At 40.1% G+C, this 7,620-nt stretch overlaps 1 protein-coding gene across 1 annotated transcript in view; it reads right to left on the reverse strand.

Moving 5' to 3' along the window:
• Positions 1 to 7,323, reverse strand: part of WNK3 (WNK lysine deficient protein kinase 3) — a 182,902-nt gene extending 175,579 nt beyond the window's left edge. Inside the window, exon 1 of the mRNA XM_040266051.1 lies at positions 7,165 to 7,323. The gene's annotated coding sequence lies outside the window, so the exon portion shown is untranslated. The remainder of the gene's footprint in view (positions 1 to 7,164) is intronic.
• Positions 7,324 to 7,620: the final 297 nt, after the last annotated feature.

Raw genomic sequence — 7,620 nt, forward strand, 5'->3', positions numbered from 1 at the left:
CCATACATATATATACTGTTGAGAAAAGTAAGCTGTACAACACATACATTACATCTATATATCATATATACATATGTTATATATATATATACACATATATAAAAAGAAACAAAACTTCTAAGTGTAGTCATATATGTGTAAATGCATATAAAAAAGACTGGAAGGATATGCTCTAAACTGATTCTAGTGGTTGAAGAAGCATGTAGTATGAAAAACTATGTCTCCTTTAAAAAGAACAAAGTCAACATACATATATTTACATGAAAGCCTTAACACATATTCTTTGGGAAAAAAATAAGTCATAAAATACATTTTTATTTGCATATGCACATACATATACATGTAAATATAGAGAAAAAGAACTGTACAAGTTCACATTCAACTCTTAACAATGATTACCCACTGGGAGGGCAGGAAATTGGGTAAAGGAGGACTTGAAGGTTTTAACCTACCTCTGTATTACTTTAATTCATAAAAGCAGAATTGTCCATCAATAACCTATACCAAGAACCAGTTAAAGATATTATAATTTCTTAAAATAACTGAAGGAAGGACAAAACAAATTAGGTATGTACAACTTATATCCAAATAAATATTATCAGTTAACACTTACTGAGTGCTTTGGGCTAAGCACTCTAAGTCCTTTCATGCATTTTCTCATGTAATCATACGAATCTTGATAAAATTATCCCCATTTTACAAATGAGAAAACTAGGCTCAAAAAATTAAGTTAAACTTTCCTAAGATTACACTGCTAGTAAAAACCAAGGACAAAATTAAACCCAGGCAACTGACTCCCAAATCCACTCGTGTGTGTGTGTGTGTAAATCACTTCAATCGTGTCTGACTTTTTGTAACACTATGAATCCTAGCACACCAGGCTCCTCTGTCCATGGGATTCTCCAGACAAGGATACTGGAGTGGGTTGCCATGCCCTCCTCTGGGGGATCTTCCTGACCCAGGGATAGAATCCCCATCTCTTAACATCTTCTGCATTGGCAGGCAGGCTCTTTATCACTAGCGCCACCTGGCAAATCAATATAGGGCCACACATAATTTGGAGCCACATGTACACACTATATATAATCCTGAATTGCACAGATACATATATTAGATAACCACATCACAGCCCTTAGGAGTTTATAACTGTCTTCTTCCTCATTTCCATCTTCCAGTTTTGTTTGGCAAGGTCATTCCCTCAATTAAAGATGCTCATTTTATGTGAAAATATTTCTGGATCCACATTAGAAAAAGAATCTAAATCATCTCCATCTTCCTTAAACAATCTCTATCTACCAATCACCTATCCTTAATCCCTAATTACCACTTTATTCAGCTTAATCCTTTATAACAGTGGTAGCCAAACTATATACAGCCCTCAGGCCAAATCTACCTGACCTCCCAGCCTGTTTCTGTGAAGCAGGTAAGTTGAGAAAGATTTTTACATTTTTAATGGTTGAAAAACATCAAAAGAAAAATGGTATTTCATGACAGGAAAATTATTCAAAATTCATATTTCAGTGTTCATGAATAGTATTTATGAACACAGCCACTCTCATCATTTATATATATCTATGACTGCTACACAGAAGAGCTGAGTGGTGGCAAAAGAGATTCCATGGCCCACAAAGCCTAAAATGCTATATTCACTATCTGGTCCTTTATGGAGAAAGTTTATCAAATCTCACTTTACAGTTTTCAAAAGAAGTTCATCTATTTAACTCAATTACTCCTAACAACAACCCTGAGAGCTACTTGATATTTGCCTGAATTCTGAAAATCAAGAAGGCTCAAAGAAGTTTAGTGTCTTGCCTGTCACAAGGCTAGTAAGTAAAGGGAGAATTCTGGAACCCAAGTTTTCTAGCTTCAAAGCCAACATAATTTTTACCACACTACGACTTTCAAAGAACCCAACCCCTTCTGATCAATTGTAGACATTTGGTGCTAAAATTTACCAGATGGGGAAGGACAGGTAAAAGCTTTAAACTGGTCAGAAAACATGTCTCAATTGACTCCAAAAAGAGATGAATAGGATACACTGCATTTTACATGTAGTTGTATAATTTACAAAGTATATTGTTTCATTTAATTTGCAAAGAAACCCTACTAAATAGGTAGTGCTTTTGTTTGGTAGCAAATAAGGAAATATACAGACTTGCAAAAGATTATACTAAGGCAAGACCAGAATCCAGGCTGACTCCTACTCCAATGACAGTTCTGACAGTTCTATTCGGGAACATTGCCTCTTCTCACAAGGAATGTACCTGTTGGTTGGGGGCCGGGCGCCCGACCTTGGCAGAGAAAAGCAGTTAACTAAAAAAAAAGAGCATTTAACTCACATATTCTAAAGAGAAAGAAATGAAAGCTTTATTTTAGAAAGGATAAACTAACAATTTAACAAAATAATACCAGAAGGGATACTCTTAACATGGATCTCTGTTCAAAGTCACCTTCTCAAAGAAGCCTTACAAAATAACCATGTGAGCCAGAGGCTCCCCACAACACCCCAACACTCTTTAAAATTTTTTCTTCTTAGCATTTCTTTTCTGAAATATTTGCTGACCATATGTTGCCTCCACTGTAATGTAAGCTCAAAGATAGCAGGGCCATTGCCTGCTTTGCTTCCTGTTCATCCATCCTTGACACATCAATCCGGGCATACAGGAGGAACACAATAAATATTTGTTGAATGAATGGTAGAACCTACATGTACACTGGGTAACTCATATTCTGTAACTCACAGATTCAGAATAAGTTATCAGCGTATTTGAAACATTCCTTAGCAAATGAAACACACATCTTCAATAAGAGCTTTTTCTCTTGCCAGAAAGACACCATCAAAGATGAATTCAATGGAAATGCCACAATTGCCCAGCAGGACAAAAATTATTCTCTGGGTAGCAGTGGATATAGAGCTGAACTAGCACCTTATAGATCTTAAGACTGATTAAGCAGATTTTTCATTCTTGTATTAAAACACATCCTCTAATTTAAAAATTCTAATTACTGTCTCTATTTTAATTATCCTTAACTAGAGACTGAGATTTAACAATTGTGCTGTGCTAAACTTTAATTCTCATTTTTACAAGAAACCAAACTGAAATAATCTTACATTATCCCAATAATATATGATGAATGTAGCCCAAGCTACAAGTAAAAAGTCTCCACAAGGTACTAACTGTTAAGTGTTTTCATCAAGAAGTTGGCGCACAAACATAAGCTATACAACACACACACACAAATTACTTTTAGCATAAACCTAATATCACTTTCTGGTAATTAAAAACTAAATCTACTTTTTTCCCCAGTTTTAAGTAGAGATTTCACCCCACACAAACAATTTTAAAACCACAATAATATTCTTTACATAAAAAATCACTTATGGGAAATTCCCTGGTGGTCCAGTGGTTAGAAATCCATGCTTTCACTGATGAATGTGAGGGTTCAATTCCTAGACAGGGAACTAAGATCCCACAAGCCATGAGGTGTAGCCAAAAAAACCAAAAACAAAACAAAGGGGGGAAAATCACTTATGTAACTTTAGCATAAGGATCGGAGAAGGCAATGGCACCGCACTCCGGTACTCTTGCCTGGAAAATCCCATGGACGGGGGAGCCTGGTGGGCTGCTGTCTATGGGGTCGCACAGAGTCAGACATGACTGAGCGCCTTCACTTTCACTTTTCACTTTCATGCATTGGAGAAGGAAATGGCAACCCACTCCAGTGTTCTTGCCTGGAGAATCCCAGGGATGGAGCCTGGGGGGCTGCCATCTATGGAGTCGCACAGAGTCGGACATGACTGAAGTGACTTAGCAGCAGCAGCATGCAACATTATTAAGGTATTTAATGCAATTAAGAATTGTACACTCCAAAACAGTAAATTTTATGTTATGTGACTTCTTTCACAATAGAAAGTTATAAGGTTAAAACACAGAAAATTTCTTCATTTCTATTTTCTAAAAAGTTCATGAAAAAAATAATATATTCCTTGAAAAAAGGGGGCAATAAAGGTACACTTTTGCAGTAAGTTAATCTCAACATTTTCCAAACCAAATATCTCATAACAAGCTCTACCAAAACAATTAAAACTGGCATCAGGACTTCCCTGGTGGCAAAGTGGATGGCGATCTGCTGGCCAATGCAGGGGACACAGGTTTGATCCCTGGTTCAGGAAGATTCCACATGCCACAGAGCAACTAATCCCGTGTGCCACAACTACAGAACCTGCATGCTGCAACTACTGAAGTCCGTGCACCTAGAGCCAGAGCCCCACAATGAGAAGCCACCACAATGAGAAGCCCTTGCACTGCAAGGTAGAGTAGCCCCTGCTCACTGCAACTAGAGAAAGCAATGAAGACCCAGCACAGCCAAAAAATAAAACAAATAAATAAAAATTTTTTAAACTGGCATCAAATTCTACTTTGAAGCTTTGGGAATTTCTGTATGAATGCCTTTACAGATGTTCTTTACAGTCATCAAATATCTCTTAAAAGTACCATAAACTTTATGATCTCAAACAAAAATGGAAAAGACCCACCCCTCTGAAAGTATTCTGGTTTTTAGCCAAGAGACATAATCAAGTATGCCTGCAAACAGAGTTGGTCTACTCATACTAAGATGGGAGAGTGAGGAAGGAAGGGATTTTTCTTACACACTACCCCTCCCCCCTCACACACAAACATACACACAAAAATTTAGGCCCTCCCTTATTTTTAAGTAAATCATTGGACTAGAAATTTAATAGTAATATAACAGTTCTCATCTTTACTTCTGACTACTTTAATTCTGTGCAACCACTGGCTTTATCATTTCCTGGCTAAGTGACAGACACCTAAATGAAAGGAAACTCCCCTAGGAAAGAAAGGTAAAGTCCACATTACAAAAATTTAACTCCTAAAACACTATAGAAAAATTACATCAATGAATGGAGACTTGTGATATGGGGATCAGCATTGGCCTAGAAGTTAGAACTCCAGGATTGACCACTTACTTACTAGGGTGAGTCTTATTTTTTGAGCCTTGTTTTCCTTCTCAGGTACGAAAAGGAAAATAACTTTCCTGCCTGCTTCCCAAAAGAAGTACAGTGATAAAAATATGTACAAGGTGTAATAGGACCACTAAAGAGGGGCTGATGGAGGATGCTGGGAAAAGGAAAAATGGGGGAGCAGGAAAGGCTTTCATGAAAAATGACAGAGGTCAGTATAAAAAGAATGAATTAAAATTTAATGGGAGGGAAAGAGAGAATTCCAGGTTTGGGGGGCTGGGGGCGGGATCAGAAGCAAAGCCAGAGAGATGAACACCACAAATCTGCTTATGCTATTCACTCCTTGGTAAATAGTCAAAGGCTCCTAACTCTGCAGGGTAGTCCTTCACTCCAGCCTCAACCTGAGATTCCAGCCTTATCTCATTCCATTCTCCAAATATACCATGCTTACACTCTTCCTGCCTCAATACTTGAATGTTCTTCCACTCCAGGAACATCTAATTTGAAATTGGGAGACCAGCTTGCCTGCTAGAGTTGGTGCAACATTTCCAGACTTTCATGGTGCTTTTATACTTTTATTCTACTGCTTAGTATATTAAGTATTCATTTAATCAAAGAGAATATGAACGAAGTATTAACTTTTTAAACTCTGGGTAGCCAAAACAAGGATTATACTCTTTCCAACATCAAAGCAGAATAAAAGAAAAAGGGCATGGGAAAGTTCTCAAATTTGCAACATTTCCAAGATAAATGAATATGTCATTAAAGTTTGTAAAAAGTATGCATGAAAAGTTAGAAACCCATAAACTATTAATCTTGACCCAGAACAGAATGAGACCATCACAAGACATCCTTACCAGAAGATATGAATTTAGAGAACAGCATGTCCAAGTAATCTGCAGTGATTTAAACTCACGCCAAAAAGTGTCAATTTTCAAACAAGGTAAATTCAGATTAATGGGAAAAAATCACATATAATTATTTGAGCATTCAAAATCGGTATTTTAGCTATCCTTTAATGCAAGGTATCTTTCCTTTGGAGTGCTGACTTTAAAACAATTTTTAAATTCATCAACCCAAACGATAGAGACTGTCTAGAAGACATCTACTGCTTTGTTGTCATATATGGAGACCTCTTTAAAGTTCTTTTGGTATTACAATTTACTACAGATGAAAAACAGGTAACAATGCCTCCCCAAATTGAGTGCAATCATCACTATACAGAAGATTTCCACAACTTAAAGGCTATTTATCATACAATTGCTTCAGTCCACAGTAACTCTTAAGAAGTAATAGCCATACCACTTGCATCTGTTTTGAGGGTTCAATCTCTTTTTAACAAGGTCTATCAACTCTCAAGATAGGGAGATACACACGTGCAGGATATCCACCCACAACCCACTACATAAATGTTTCACCGTTCTTAACTAGACAAACAAAACCTCGTACAGTACAGTACACCACTTTCATACTAACCTCACCATACCATCTCCTTCCCATCCTATCAGTCACAGAACACACCGTTCCCAAATAACACCTCTCAATCTCCTTGAACCTAACCCATTAACACAACCAACCAGCAGCATTCTTCACAAGGATACAGTCCTATCGACCTTCACACATCAACTGAATCTCTAAATTCACTTTCCCTCATACACTGAAACTCAACTTCCAAAACCCGACGCGATCCTCGCTTTCAGTAGCTCCAACCTCACTTAAATGATCACTCACTTTTTTGTCAACCGTCACCCGGTCCCCTCACGTAACCGCCTCACCTTACCCCCTTACCCCCCATCCCCTAGTCTCGCATCAACTCCCAAAGTTGCCACTCCTCAACGAAAATGACAAAAAAAAAAAAAAAAAAAGTACCTCAACCTCAAACCTGCCCTTCCCCACTTTCCCCCTTCGAATTTTCCTCTCAGCCTGTTGGCTCACACCGAAAACAGCTCCGACAACTCTTAACGACCCGAGCCGGGCCTCGTCCCACACGTCTCGGCGACTGCAATCACCCTGCCTCGGTCAAACCGCCCCCCACTAACGCGCTTACTCTGAACAGACTCTTGGTCGCCGCTGCCTCCCCTCCATTCATCCCCAGCCCATTCATCTCTCAGCCGGATCCCAGACACGCCCCCCGGCCTCCTCCCTCACTCCCACCGTCCCGGCCGGCTCGGGACCCTCACCAGATTAGAGGCTCTCGCTGAGGGAGACTCTTTGCTTCTCCCTCGCCCTCTTTCAAGCCTCCGCTCGCCCCTCGAGTAGCCACACCATAGAACACGCAGATACACACACACCGCCTCCTCTGTCGCCTCCTCAGATGCTTCTTACTCCCCTCCTAGATGTCTCGCGCTCCGCTCCGCGTTGTGTGCGCGTGCGCGCGCGAGCGTCTCAGCGCGAGCCCACCCGGCCAGCTACCGCCGGTAGGTAAAGAGAGGGCGGGGTTAAGGGAGCGGGGTACGAGCCCAAGCTCGCGCTTGCCCGGGAGCTGAGCAGGCGCACGCGTACTCCTGTCAGGGAATTCAGATAGAGGGGGACGGAAGGGGGCGAGGAGGGGAGGGGAAGAAAGGAGGGGGGAGGGGCGGAGAAAGCAGACGGAGCAGCCCCAACTCCGAACTGCCCCTATCGCAGCGAGGTGCCGA

The sequence above is a fragment of the Oryx dammah genome, unplaced genomic scaffold (assembly GCF_014754425.2).
Source record: "Oryx dammah isolate SB20612 unplaced genomic scaffold, SCBI_Odam_1.1 HiC_scaffold_23, whole genome shotgun sequence".
In the NCBI taxonomy this organism is placed as follows: domain Eukaryota; kingdom Metazoa; phylum Chordata; class Mammalia; order Artiodactyla; family Bovidae; genus Oryx; species Oryx dammah.